This window comes from Pinus tabuliformis, chromosome 2_1 (genome assembly GCF_031772625.1).
Source record: "Pinus tabuliformis cultivar Carrire ecotype Pingquan chromosome 2_1, CPIR1, whole genome shotgun sequence".
Lineage (NCBI taxonomy): Eukaryota > Viridiplantae > Streptophyta > Pinopsida > Pinales > Pinaceae > Pinus > Pinus tabuliformis.
Window position 1 is genome coordinate 400,922,648 of NC_142299.1, and position 15,885 is coordinate 400,938,532.

Here is a 15,885-nt window from a genome sequence, read left to right on the forward strand (position 1 = left end):
ATTCTCTTTTTTGCAGGGTGGTGGGATATTGAGTCGTGTACTCAACATTAGACTAGAATTGTTTACCCCACTGTTGTGTGAAAAAACCCAATCAATAAACAATTCAAACTTGTTCTATTAAAAATAGATCACTCCATCCCGGAGCACAATGTCAACATTGTGGGTCAATTTCCGCTAGCCAAATCAGCATGGCCCTATGGGAGAAAGACTACCCCTGGGCAATTCACCCATAACCCAATCGGTATGGCCCCTTGGGTGAATGTATCATTCTCCCCTTGTCAAATCAGCATGATCCCATGGGAGAATGTCTGCCCAATGCTACAAAAACTTCAACATAAACCACTTTACCAATGGTTTGGAGACTTATGGCCATGGATGTGACATTATAGCTGGTTATGTGTCTTTTTGTCATGTTCCCCAAAACACTATTTCCATTTTTGTTCCTTCACTAAAGGCATTATTGATTCCAATTTTGTGGCTGAATTTTTGTAATACTTTATCAAGAATTTTTTATTAACCTTATTAGTTAATAAAGGCTGATGATTTGCTTATATTAGTTGTCCCATTTGACAGTTTCTTCTAGAATACTCATGGAACTGATTATTCTCTTTTTTGCAGGGTGGTGGGAGACTGAGTCGTGTTTTTCAGCCTCATGAATCTCATATACCTTATCTTCTTCAGTTCTTGGTAAGTGTAACAACACCTAAATGAAATTTTTAGCACTTTAGTACTTATTTTATGAATTGCTTGTGGAATATCTCTCTGGCTACAACAAGAATAGATAAACCATTGTGAAATATTTGAAGTGAGCAACTATAGTAAATGTTATTCTTTTGGATCATAATTAGATTGAGCTAAATGATACCAATCCTTTTGAAGCCTTGTTTGTCAAAATTTTATCAGTTTGTTACCATTGTGAAAACATATAATGTTGGCATGTTCTTTTATTAAATGTTTTTATCAGAATCAGACCTTGTATTTGATGTTTGACACTCACGGCTATAAACCTATAAGATGAGACTAGATGTGTATTGAGTTTAAATATCTGAATTAACTCATTTTCTATCTTCTGATTTTTTTTGTTTTGTTTTTTGTTTCAAGGTGTGAATGATGACCTGAAATGTCAAAAATGATTAGAGACATGAAGGGTGGATTGACATCGTCTATTATAGTAACTTTAAACGTTACTGACATTGTTTAGAGATAGGTTAGAATTAGGTCGCTTTTGACATCTAGTTTAAAGAATACTTCACATAAGATGCCCTCCCATCTTCTTGTATTTTCCTCCCAACCAAAGGACGAGAGGGTCTTGGCATCAAAATAATTGGTAAGATTAGTAAATTGATTCACTTTTTATATCTACTATTCAGGATGGAATAGTTGTGTTATAGCAAGTGGAATAACTTTGCATTCTTTTGCTGTTGTTTTATTTGTATGTTCCATTGTAAGCTTATCACCTGCACAAATTTGGTGAAGAAGGCAAACGCTAAACCAAACTTGAAGTGTCCCTTTATTCTTTTCCAGCTTTGGATTTTCAATTCTTATTTCTTCATGCATGTCATACTGCATTGATTTCATTTTGGAACTGTAACCCCTCATGGTGGCATGAGTGGCAAGTTGTGATTCTCATCACATTATAGGTTTCTCAGGGGTAACTTGCAAGTATGATGATGGGCTTGAGATGCATCTTGGTTGGGCATGTTGATGGTTGTGTATAATTTTCTCTTACTTCTTCATGATGGTGCATGGGATGCTACATGTTGGATTGGTGGCTTGTCTTGATACCTCGTTCTCTCTTTGATAGTTACACTTGATGCTTGGATGGTTGTGGTACTATGTATGTCACTGATGGTTGGATCATTTTTCTCACTTATGAAACACTTACATAAAGATCAATGTGTTGCATGGTGTCATGTCCCTGCTCAAACACATTAGTAACATGGTATTGCTGCACAATTTTGCACTTTTTTGACTAAGGAAGAGAGCCCCACACTTCTGATTTAGGGACTTAGGGGCCAAATCGATTTTATTTCGCTGTTAGTGGAATGTGGGGGCCACCCACATAGGAGTTCTAACTAGCCATTCGATATGCTTGGAGGGAAAATTGAATGGGTGGATGGAGGGGCCCACATGAGGCTAAGGGGGCCCAAGGAGTTATAAAGAGAGATCAGCTCTCATTTTGTTCTCATTTTGAATATTTGACAAACAAACTCACTTTTGTACGCTCTGCTGCTTAGCTAGTCTACCCACTATTTAGCCACGAGTTTTCTGCAGGGGAGATTCAACCTCTACTTTGGGGGAACATCCGTGCCCGTCCTAGGGACGCTGTTCCACAGAGATTGCAAGAGTTTCCAGCGGCGATTCACAGCTTAGCCAGCTACGCAGAGGAAGGGACTGCGTGTTTTCAGGGCAGCCAGAAATATGCAGAGGTTGATTTAAGGGACTGCGTGTTTTCTGGGCAGCTAGAAATCCGCAGAGGTTGATTTAGCTACCCAAGAGGTTGAAAATCCAAAATCAAAATCAAAGAAATTTTCTTCTGGGTTTTTCTGGGTTTTGTCCAAAATGTCTAATTCTAAAAGGGCAGAATTTTCTGGGCACTTTCCAGTAGGCTGAAAGTCAGCAGATGTAGTCAGAGAGCAGCTCCCAAGAGGTCGAAAATCCAAAGTGAAAATCAGAGAAATTCCCTTCTGGGTTTTTCTGGGTTTTGTCCAAGGAGTCTAAGGATGAAAGGGAAAATTTTTTTGGGCGCTTTCCAGTAGGCCGAAGGTCAACAGATGTACCCAGAGAGGAGCTCCTAAGAGGCTGAAAATACAAAGTCAAAATCAAAGAAATTCCCTTCTAGGTTTTTCTGGGTTTTGTGCAAGGAATCTAAGGTTAAAAGGAGAGAATTTTCTGGGCATTTTTGGGCACTTTCTAGTAGGCTGAAAGTCAGTAGATGTAGCCGGAGAGCAACTCCCAAGAGGCCAAAAATTCAAAGTCAAAATCAGAGAAATTCCCTTCTGGGTTTTTCTGGGTTTTGTCCAAGGAGTCTAAAGGTAAAAGGGCAGAATTTTAAGGGAAACTTTTGGGCACTTTCCAACAGGCCGAAGTTAGCATTTTATTAGGACATCGTAGAGCATAATAGAGCAGTAGCTGAACATCCATCTTTCTAGGTATTCTACCTCTTGGGTTTGGTCCTTGAGATAAAACTAGGTGCACTAATCCATTTATATATTATACTCATGGTCTCATATTCCATAATATATGGCTCAACAGTTCCATTATTATAGTGTTTCATGGGTGTTTGCTAAATGTTTTTAATTTTCCACTGTTGCACTGTTTGTTTAATTGGTTTATCACTTAAATTCCTGTATATGAACATTACAGTGGTATCAGAGCCATAATCTTTGCTCAGCCTGTGGGAAATATTAGAATCAAACAACATGGCGGTCACCTGGAATGAGGTGGTGAGGATACAACAAATGATGATTGATGTGGGGAAGAAGTTGATTCATTCCTTAGTTGGGAATCTAGACATGATTGCAACTAATGTGGAGTTATTGGGGGAAAACTGGAGGGCATACCAATCATTGGGTCATGGCATTTAGCAGTCCCTCTCTTTTTGGGAATTCTGTGAACTAAGGGGTATGCACAAACCAATGGAGATTCAATGGGATTTTGCAGGGATGATGAGACGTATTAAGAAAAAAGATGAAAGACTAGTTGAAGGGGCCATGGTTGGCAAAGTGATAGTTGAGCATACACCCATTGATGAGGTGTTCGGGGTTTTGACTGAGTTTTCAGGTGATAACAATGCACCACAGGTTGGTGAGGTGCCAAAAGACAACTCCACTGTTGTTGAGGAGTCGATAGTTACAGAGGCCTCCAGATCTATGACGGAGTGGCCAGACAACAGTGGCCTACGATTGACTAGTGAGCATATCGTGCATATTGGGTTGTCTATGGAGGAGCAGTTGAAGGCTCACCTCGAGCTTGTGACGGAGGAGGATGTGCAGCCATCCGTTGGTTTAGCCATTGATGAGGGGCAACATTGAGGTCACACATTGGGTTTTCAACACAGTTCACTTCAGAGGTCCACTGGTAGGGTCTATAGCATTATCAACCCACCCTTATGCGTTGGATTGAGGGAGGCCGCATTGTCTAGATGTACCCAAGGGGGTGGACAAGTTAGCAGGACTGAGCTGAGCATGATACCACATCAACTTGGAGGGCTTGTTCCTTCCATAGAGGATTACACATTCGATCTCTCCTTTGGGATTGGATGGCGAGAGTTATTGAGTTGGTACTTGATGGAGCAAGTTACGCTGTTGGATACATCCATGGCCACATTTCAGTAGAGGCCATGGATTACCAGAAGGACTCGAGGGCAGGACTATTTTTGGGATCTAGGTGGGATTTTCCATCACATCATAGAGCTGGTAGGTGATGGTAGTAGTTACGGGATGGGTTTGACGCTTGAGCGCACCCACATTTTTAGATCTCCATCAGATACCGAGTCAGCATGAGTGACAGGATGGTTTGACAGGCGAGCAAACAGATTTCATGAGTTGTCTTGGCATATTGACGGTGCGTGGAGTCACAGGGTGACTAGCTTACTTTGGCAGGAGTTGGTAGGATGAGGTGGCATGGATAGGGTATCAGATGGGGCATTGTATGGAGAGAGTGCTTCCTTACTAGCATATGGGATGCAGGGGCTATTGAGGATAGGTGCAGTAGTGTCATTTCTGTTAGCATGTGGAGAGTCGGGCCGCTCAGGTCTTTCAGAGCAGATGGGGGGATGTAGCCCACATTATGGAGGGCGTACTAGCAGAGAGGTCAATATTTTGGCCCATGCAAGATATTGTATGTTATAGGGTGGTACGACATTGGGCAGTGGTACATTGGACTACATAGAGTTATGACATAGCTTCCATTTTTATCTAGAGGGATGCAGTCTGATGCATACAGACCCAACGTTAGGCCATAGCATCTAGTGGTGTACGGGGCTATGGAGCGAGGAGGGGCCTACAGAGGAGCATGAAGATGCAGGGTGGTGTGCCATAGTATGTTGGATTGCGCTGTGGAGTGGGAGTGCCTCACATCGCATTGAGTACATGCGGGGAGTGACCGGTACAGTGACACATGTGGTACCTAGGCCAGTACAGGATGGCATAGCCGTCGCCGAGGGTATCCAGCGGTGTACAAGGGTAGGCCATGGTGTACAATGGCATGTTCAGGAGTGCTGGGATGATCGGTGGCATGTAGGGGTGTATAGTGCTGCACAACGAGATCTTGGAGCTTTGCCTCTAGGGAGACTTATGGACAGGGATAGTAGGTGCACCATTGGACGCAACTCACCTAGGATCGATGAGGACATTGTTGAGCATTTGGGGACACCATGTTTAGTGGAGGCAGGGCCTCGAGGGAGTTATCAGCAGATCCGAGGTGGAGAGAGGGTCGTCTGTAGGATTACTCTTGAGCATTCTGGTAGACTCTTGATCATACTCTTTGGGACATACCCACCCATCATCCTCCAGTGTTGCTTACAATCGCAGAGAGTTTGGTTGTTTCACTTTGACACTCTCCATTCAGGTAGCAGGGCATGGGGGACTCACCCTAGGCACTTGGATGAGACACCATGTGTCATGGGCCGAGAGGAGACTCTCCAGTTGAGACACTTGGTAGGTGCACGAGTTGATGGTTACAAACTTAGGGATGGCATGGTTGATTGTCGAGGTAGCATATGTTCCACCCCTAGGTTCACACTTGGGGAGGTGACCGAGAGGGAGTTACATGGTTCTTTTTCAGTTGGACAGCTTGAGGTGTTAGGGGAGCATGAGGTGCAGAGGACAGTAGTCCTTGTTGGCAGGATGATGCCTAGGCTTCTGGCAGTACCCGAGCACATCATCAGGAGCTGGGATAACAGATCTCGCTGTGTGATTTGGCAGGCATAGAACAACTGGATATTTACGGCACAGGTTCTTGATGCTTAGTGCCTACCTATTGGATACCTACAAGAGGCAGAGACAGGACACAATGGCGTCCCAACAACTAGTAGCATATCACAGTGACAGACATAGAGGATTGGGGTTTGTGGACCTCCAATATGGTTATGGGATCTAGGGATCCAATGGATTGGTGGGACACTCCACTCCTCGGTGAGCATGGCTGGGATAACAAGCAGACTGATTCGTTCACAAACGGACACATGGGCGATCACTGAAGTCCTCACTATTTGGGCTAGCCTTGGAGTGATAGGCGCTGGCACTGTTGAGTCACTTTGGCAAGATTGGCCTAGCCTCGATCATCGCATAGATTATGGCTTAGAGTTATGGGAGAGGAGGTTCTGGTACGAGCATGCTAGGTAGTCATTCATGACCAGAGTGTCACGATGTCAGCAGGATAGGTTCCTTCTGCGATGGGCAGGGGATTCTAGCATAACAGGGTTGAGCAGTTCAACTACCCGTAGAGGTGAGTTGGTTTCTACAGGGGAGGGTCATGCAGATCTTCCATTTGGTTTTAGTGATTCATTGATGGTGTGGGGACCTTCACTAGTGTGTTAGGGTGATCAATTTCACTAGGATTGGATTGCATCTTCAGGTGTTTACTCTTGTAGTGCATGAGGTGGACTATTCAGTAGAGCAACTTCATGAGGATTTGGGCAGAGTTTTACATCGTCAGGATCAGTGATGCGGGGGAGCGCCCCCCCCCCCCCCCTTCGAACCCGCTCCCGAAGCGCGCTCCGGGCGGGAGCGGCTCGGGAGCGCGCTCCCGTAAAAAAATTTGCGCTCCCTGGTCTGTGAGGGAGCGCTTCAGGGAGCGATCGCTCCCGCGCTCCCGGAGCGCTTTTTAATGCCCGGGAGCGATCGGGGAGCGATCGCTCCCTGATCGCTCCCGGGCATTAAAAAACGCTCCGGGAGCGAATTTTAGTGAACCGGGAGCGGTTCGGCGGAAAAAAATTCCGCGGACCCGAAAAAAACAAAAAATTTAACTAATTTTTTTGGGTTTATAAGCCCAATGGGCCAAAACAAAATCATTTCAATGAGATTGAGCTTGAGTTTGAGAGCAAAGGAGCAAGGAGCAAGAGCTGAGGAGCAAGGAGCCAGAGCTGAGGAGCGAGGAGCAAGTGCCAAGGAGCGAGGAGCAAGCTTGCAGAGGTAAGTAACTTAATCATTTAGTTAGTTTAGCTGGTTAGGTGGTTAGTTTTGTTAGTTTAATTTACCTGTTTGAGTTTAAAGATCATTAATTTAAATTAAATTAATAAATTAAATGAATTAATCCCAATAAACTAAATTAATTTGCAGATTCAAGACTCAAACCCTACAAACATCAAACACGATGGACCTGGGGATTTTTATTGGCATTTTCCTCTTCCTGGTCCCTTTTCTGGTTATTATGGTGGTGGAGAGTAGGAAACGGAGGGGGCCTGAAACTGAAGAGGTGGATGAAGAAGCCGGAGGAAGTCAAATAGGTGAAAACCCCAGTGAGGAGGATGTGGAGGAGGGTGAACATGAGGGTCAAAAAACTAAACAAGACCAAACTCCATTGTGGAAATATGTTCAAAGGCCTGAAACAGGGAGAGGGGGTGGAACCACTAAATTTCATTGCCCCCATTGCAACACTGATTTCACAGGCTCATACACCCGTTTGAGAAGACACCTTTGCGGGAAAAGGGCATGGGATGGAGAGAAACAAATAGGAATCAGAACTTGCGACGCGGTGTCAACAGCAGATAGAGCCAAATACATAAAGGAAGAGGAGGACGCCCAATACAAAGCAAAAAGATCAAGGGGTTTCTTTGAAAGCTCACAAAGAACTCCTTCAGCATCCTCCCAAGGCAGTGGATATGGACATGGAGGCTCAGGGTCATCATCTTTACGCCGTAGAACCATATCAGATTTCCTTGATGAGGGGTGTAGGAATGATGTGGATTCAAAAATTTACAGGTTCCTCTATGCAAATGGGATACCATTCAATGTTCTACGCTCACCTTATTGGCACGAAATGGTTTCTGCCATAAATGATGCCCCTAAAGGATACAAGAGCCCTGGGTATGACAAGGCAAGAACAGTTGGCCTTGATCATGAAAAGGCAAAAATATCACATTCTTTGAATAAAATGACAAGTTCTTGTACTGACAATGGGGTGTCCATTGTATCTGATGGATGGACAAATGTAAAAGGCAAGCCATTGATAAGTGTTCTCGCTGTGTCCCGAAGTGGTCCCATTTTTCTAGCTGCACATGATTACTCAGACAAGTTCAAGACCGCTATCAACATTGCAGAAGCATTGCTTGAAACAATTGAGCGTATTGGCCCATACTATGTCATCCAAGTCATCACTGATAATGCTCCTAATTGTAAGGCAGCGGGAGCAATTATTGAGGATAGATACCCGAACATATTTTGGTCTGGATGTTTGGTTCACACATTGAACCTTCTGTTGCATGATATTGTCAAAAACAAAAATGAACAATACCAATGGATTGGTGATTTGTACAAGAGAGGAAGAAAAATGATAAAATTTATTACAAATCATAGCAATACCCATGGCCTTTTCCGCAGTCACTCGAGATTGGAGTTGCTGAAGATTGCGAGGACTAGATTTGGTAGCTATTACCTCACCTTCAGGCGCCTTTTGAAGGTAAGAGAGGGTTTAGCTAGCATGGTATCAAGTCCAAATGGCAGGTGTTAAAGGAAAGGGCTACAAATGTAGTTGACATTGCAGGTTTTGAAACGGTGGAGGAGGCCGCTCTTGATGGGCAGTTTTGGACAACTGTGAGACAGGTATTGGATTTCACCAAGCCAATTTATAACATGATTCGGTTTGCAGATACAGACAAACCAATGATTGGCGAGGTGTATGAGCAAATGGATACCATGTTGGGGGAAATAAAAGACATTGTTAATAACAGAGATCCCGACTTGTACAATCTGATTCACGATTGTGTGTGTGAACGGTGGAAAAGGCTTAACCTTCCACTACATTGCTTGGCGTATATCCTTACGCCAAAATACTACTCAGATTCTTGGTTGGGCAAACCTGCAGCAGGGGGTGGTGTTAGGACCAAACCCCATTTAGATCGAGAGGTAACTAAAGGATATCTGGATGCATTAGAAAAGTTGGTGCCTGACAGGGAGGAATGTGCAGCTGTGCGCCTTGAAATAGGCAGATACTTCACTGGCAGTGGTTTGTATGGTAACTTCCATGCAATGGACGACAAAGATAAATTTGATTCTCTCACATGGTGGGAAACATATGGCGGCGACGGACTTTTGCGAAAATTGGCATTGAAAGTTCTTGCACAGGTTGTAAATTCTTCTTCTGCAGAGAGGTGTTGGAGCACCTACAGTTATATACATAATGTGAAAAGAAACAGGCTCAACGAAAACCGAGCAGAAAGCTTGGTTTATGTGCACTACAATTTGAGGTTGTTGAGCCATTACTGTGATCGGGCTAATGAAGATCCCACATATAAAATTTGGGACAATCACCTTGAGGACGACAATTTGGAGGATGGCATTGTACATATGGAAGAACTAGAAGATGAGCTTGTACGGGATGAAGCTGAAGCAGCTGCAGCAGCCATGCCACCTCCACCTCCACCATCCAGTAGCAGTTCTCGGGGCCCGAGTCTTGTTCCATTGCTGTCGCCACCTCCATCGACACCCTTGCGTGGAGGCTCTAGTTCTGGTCGTCGGTCTGGGCGGGAGACTCCTAGAAGACCGCCAAGACCTACTTATACTCCTGGAGACTCTCGTGGCAAGGGCCACTTGTAGATTTACAGTTTACTTGTCTTTTTTAGTTTCTATTAGACTTTAGTTTTCATAACTGTTGAGTTTTGAGTCCTTGACTCTTGACTCTTGACTCTTTCATATCATTATGACATTATGATATTTTTTGTAAACATTATATCACTGTGACAATGAAAATTTGAAGTTTGAAGTTGGGCCTTGGCAATTATAACTCATTGGTAATGATTGTGAATTATGAATATGATGCTTTGTGAAAGACTAAAGTTGTTTCATTTCATCTCATTATTCATGTTTCATTTTATAAATTTTTAACATTTCATATCATGTTAACAGTTAGAAGTTAGGACTTAGAAATATCTTCGATATTACTTCTTGTAATGGTTAAACTTGGCTTACAAGTACAACTTGTTACTTTGGTGATCAATGATGATAAATGTTATTGAATTGAATGTTATTTTAATTTATTATTTTACTAAGGTTGATGACGATTATAATTTCTAGATGATTGATGTGATATGGTTCAATGATCAATTTATGTTTTTTTATGTTTTTTATGTCTATTTCATCATTCTACATGTTTTTGTTGACATATATGTATCAAAAATTAAAAAATATAAAAAATATATATATTTTTAAAAAATTGCTCCGGGATTCGCTCCCAAACCGGGAGCTTCTGAAAATGGTCGCTCCCGCTCCCGCTTCCGCTCCCGCTTCCGCTCCCGCTCCCCGCTCCCCGCTCTCGCTCCCGCTCCCAAGTAACACTGGTCAGGATGCTCTACTTATTGGTGATAGACACATGGGTTCTAGTGCCCATATCTGACAGGATAATGAGTGGAGCAAGGGGGGCTTCACGTTGATCAGGTTGGCTTGGGATCCTGGTATTGAGAAACTCCTTCACTATAGGATAGTACAACAATCAGGGATGATCTAATGGCACATTTAGGACCCTGGTGAAGTTTGCAGTGATAGTGGGGGTCCACAGTTAGAGAGGGTGTTTGTTCAGGCATTGCTTGAGGACAAGCGATGTTTGGTGCATTGGAAGAACTTGACAGATGAGGATGCCACCTAAGAGGGTGAGCATATTTTGGAGCACCCAGCTTTGAGGTTGCTTGAGGGCAAGCAACATTTGGGAGGGGAGGACTGTCATGTCCCTTCTCAAACACATTAGTAACAGGGTGTTGCTGCACAATTTTGCACATTTTTGACTTAGGAAGAGGGCCCCACACTTTTGATTTAGGGACTTAGGGGCCAAATCAACTTTATTTCGCTGTTAGTGCAATGTGGGGGCCACACACATAGGAGTTCGAATTAGCCATTCGATATGCTTGGAGGGAAAATCGAATGGGTGGTTGGAGGGGCCCACATGAGGCTAACACGACCCAAGGAGTTATGAAGAGAGATCAACTCACATTTTGTTCTCATTCTGAATATTTGACAAACAAACTCACTCTTGTACGCTCTGCTGCTTAGCGAGTCTACCGACTGTTTAGCCATGAGTCTTCCGCAGGGAAGATTCAACCTCTACTTCGGGGGACCATCCGTGCCCGCCCTTGGGAGGCTATTCCACAGAGATTGCAGGAGTTTCCAGCGGCGATTCACAGCTCAGCTAGCCACGCAGAGGAAGGGACTGCGTGTTTTTTGGGCAGCTAGAAATACGTAGAGGTTGATTTAGCCTCCCAAGAGGCCGAAAATCCAAAGTCAAAATCAAAGAAATCTCCTTCTGGGTTTTTCTAGGTTTTGTCCAAGGAGTCTAAGGCTAAAAGGGCAGAATTTTCTGGGCAGTTTTTGGGCACTTTCCAGTAGGTCGAAAGTCAATAGATGTAGTCGGAGAGCAGCTCCCAAGAGGCTGAAAATCCAAAGTCAAAATCAGAGAGATTACCTTATGGGTTTTGTCCAAGGAGTCTAAAGTTGAAAGGGCAGAATTTTCTGGGCAGTTTTTGGGCCCATTCTAGTAGGCCGAAAGTCACCAGATGTAGCTGGAGAGGAGCTCCCAAGAGGCCGAAAATCAAAGTCAAAATCAGACAAATTCCCTTCTGGGTTTTTTTGGGTTTTGTGCAAGGAGTCTAAGGCTAAAAGGACAATTTTTTGGGCAATTTTTGGGCACTTTCCAGTAGGCCAAAAGTCAGTAGATGTAGTCGGAGAGCAGCTCCCAAGAGGCAGAAAATCCAAAGTCAAAATCAGAGAAATTCCCTTCTGGGGTTTGATGGGTTTTGTCCAAGGAGTCTAAGGCTAAAAGGGTAGAATTTTTTGGGCACTTTTTGGGCACTTTCCAACAGGCCGAAGTCAACAAATCAGCAGTTTACCAAGACAATGCAGAGCATAGTAGAGCAGCAGCCGAACATCCATATTTCCAGCTATTCTACCACCTGGGTTTGGTCCAGCTTGTTCTTGAGACAAGCCCAGGTGCACTACTCCATTTATATATTATGCTCATGCTCTCATATTTCATAATATATGGCTTAGCAGTTCTAGTATTACAGTGTTTCATGGGTGTTTGCTAAATGTTTTTAATTTTCCATTGTTGCACTATTTGTTTAATTGTTTTATCACTTAAATTCCTGTATAGGAACATTACACATGGTGTGATCTTACTTTATGATGGTGGATTTATTACTTAGCTCCATTTTATTACGACTTTGGACGGCCATCTCCACCATTAGTACAAATGTAGTGTCAAGAATATTTTAAATGAACCACCCGCTTAACCCACATAAAAATATATGTGCTAATTTCCTAAGCAGCCATATAAAAGCGTAAACCTAAAATTATGTATAAGTGAGGCAAAGTTAAAAGATTTTAAAGCAGCCACCCCCTTTAACCACAATAAAGGCATGCACATGTAAAGGCAAAGGTAAACTTTGCATCATTTTAGTGAGGGACATTTCCCTTTTATTACTAAGTACACTACCTTAAGCTCAAGTAATTTGGTGAGGTTCACGTTACGAGGGGTTACCGTCTTGTTTGTCTAACACACAATTCACTTAGATGGCATATGACGTGGAGAGTGTTGTATGACAAGGTGTATTAATGGGCTATGTCACATGGTTCGAGTTCGACAATGATCAAGTTCGATTCGAATTCGAATTTTCCGATTAGGATCGAATGAGGTTCGACATTAGGTTCGACTATACATATTTTTCAATATATATATATATATATATATATGACAAAATAATAAAAAATTTAAAATCGATCCATAAACACATGAATACAAATTCTTATTAGTAAACATACATGAATAATGTAATCATTCTAACATCTAGTTAAATGTAAACATACACAATAGTAGTTTGCAAAAAGAAATGACATAATTTTCAGTCTTCAAAATTTAAATGAATGTCAAATACTAGTAATCTTTTAAAAAATCACATAATTAAAACATAATCAAAATTTAAACATACGCATTACAATACAACTATATTAAGAACTCATTGTAGAACATCTTCAAATTTCAAAATTTTAAAAAGGAAGTTCACTCAGAACTCACGAACTCAGTCACGCAGATCTCACTCACTCACTCAGAACTCACTGGACACTCGTGAGCTATGCTAAATCCTTAACGCAATGTTGTTTATAAAGGATTTTTTTGTTGGGAAGATTGCCAAAAACCTAAGTTACCAGGATTCGGATACAGATTCCAGATTCGAATTCGGATCCGATCCGTCATATTTTTGAAAATCCATGATCTGGATACGGCAAGGAAACGGCAAGTGCTATATATATAGTTACAATACTTATGGCTACTAACATAATCTCTCTTATACAATTTAATGACCTTGACATGTAACTACATCTTTATGTGTAGACAAAACCTAGCTACATAAACTAATCCATTGGAGTTACATAAGGGGCAAAATTATGTTCTTATCAAATGCTTTAAGTCTTTGGTTGTTAGCTTGATTCCTTATGTTTTGAGGAAAAAAAGATTTTAGCCCATCAACATTTTTTAGTATAAAAATACAACTTAAATTAAAAAATTTAAATATGTATAATATATGTTGTATGTATCTAAACATTTTAATTTATAATATACATAATAGAGATGTAAAACAAATATATAATAACATATATAATCTTTTAAATTATTTAATTTAATAATTTCTTTAGTGAACCCGACAGAAAATAAAGCATAAAATAAATTAACATATTTATATTTATACACTTTTTAATAACTATATACATAATCTTTTAAATTAAAAAATTCTTTAGTGAACTCGACAGGGAAAATCAGGGATAAAGTAAATTAATATTTTAAATATTTCAATGTATATAAATTTTTATTTATATTTGGATATATAAATTAATATATTTATATTTATACACTTTTTTAATAACTATATTATCGAACCCGACAGAAAATCAACGATAAAGTAAATTAATATTTTGAATATTTAAACGTATATAAATTTTTATTTTTATTTGAATATATAAATTATATAGTATAATTATATAATAAATAATATAGATATAAAAATAATGCATACGATTATATAATCTAATTGATATATAGTATATACTATATAGACACACTTTAATAACTATATACATAACCGTTTAAATTAAAAAAGAAAGGAAAAATTAGCGAACCGGAAAGAAAGCCAATGTATCAACAATTACACGTTTGGTGGTGACATTCGGGTCTTTAGTGAACTCGGCGGAAAAGAAAGTGTGGGATGGTGAAATTCGGCTTTCCTATACACACTGCTCACCATGTGACGACACTTTGAAAAATTACTATTGAATTTGAATTTTGAATTAAACGCATCCATGATTCGCTGTCCAGCTGTGAATGAGCACAGGCATTGAAATTCAGCTAATACGAAACTGCAGGGAAACCTTGTAATTTTTGTATTTAAAAACCCAAAAAGGACAAGATGCACATATGAATCTCGGGATTCGTTTTATAGTGGGACACATTTCTTTCCATCAGCGCATGAAACATTTATCAAACAGATTTTGGGCGGATCCAGTCGAATCCGAATCCGGTTCCGGATCTGATCCGGGGATCCTTCCCCCAAGATCAACAGGTCAATGGATCCGGTAACATAGCTGAAAACCAACTGCCAAACCTAATTCGAACCTCAACAAAAAAAATTTCGAATTCGATTAAATTCGGCTTAAGTTTGCTTTCGGGTTCGAGTTCGAATGGGTTCGGGTTCGAACAGGTTCGCCGAACCTGAACGAATTTCAAACCTGAAGGTTTAAGTTCGCCGAACCCTGTGACATAGTTAATGGGGCTATGTTCCTGTCCATGATGATGTAGACATAAGCCAAGGATTTTGGGTTTGTCGATCACAATGTATTGGTTGGTACACATTGTTACAACCACCGATCACAATGTATTGGTTGGTACATGCTGTTACCCCTCGATTTAGCAACCTAGGCAAGGTCTGATCTAGGTGCTAGGTAGTAAGCACACAAGAGATATGTCCATTGTCATCTCAACCTTATTTGCTCTCACTTTAGGCCAACTGCTACGAAGCCACACAGAGTATGACAATGTCTAATCTCTTCACCAACAAGTTAGTAGACTATTGCCTAGAAACCCTAAGTATGATGAAGGTTAGATGAAAGTGTTATATCTAATATATGAATAAATAATGCAAAAAGTACAAGCCATTACTTTAAAATCAATGAAATAACTCGCCAAAATGTTACCTTTGATGTTCAAGAGTGAGGTAGAGGTGCCTATACCGAGTGGGATGTTCCTCCTTTAATTTTTTTTTGATTATATGACTCGAATATGGATAGCTTGCTGTTGTCCCACACTCCTATAAAATGATAAAAACATGGAAAACACATGTTTGGGGTACTTTTCAAGCAACATAGGAGTGTGGAAACACACTAGGATCAAGTATCCACAGGTGCTTAAGCTTGGGCAATGAAATATAAGTGAAATAACAGCCCAACAACAGATTTATGCAATTAAAGTTGATATTACAGAAATCTGAAGTATATTTTGCATAAATAAGATTACAAATCCCCAGAGGTCAAGCCTGAATTATCTCCAATGAAATATAAGCACTTTATAGCAATTTGGGATGTTGAAATCACTTCTAAATAATATAAAAGCACTTAAAACAAATTAGAAGTGAAGCTAGGGTTACAAGGATTAGAATTCACCTTTTTCCTTCAAACCCTCTGCTTAGGG

The 15,885-nt window shown here is 41.0% G+C and overlaps 1 protein-coding gene across 1 annotated transcript in view; it reads left to right on the plus strand.

The window, feature by feature from the left end:
* The first annotated feature begins 623 nt into the window (after positions 1 to 623).
* LOC149200555 (DNA polymerase zeta catalytic subunit-like) overlaps positions 624 to 15,885 on the plus strand; it is a 97,643-nt gene continuing 82,381 nt past the window's right edge. Inside the window, exon 1 of the mRNA XM_089400977.1 lies at positions 624 to 687. The gene's annotated coding sequence lies outside the window, so the exon portion shown is untranslated. The remainder of the gene's footprint in view (positions 688 to 15,885) is intronic.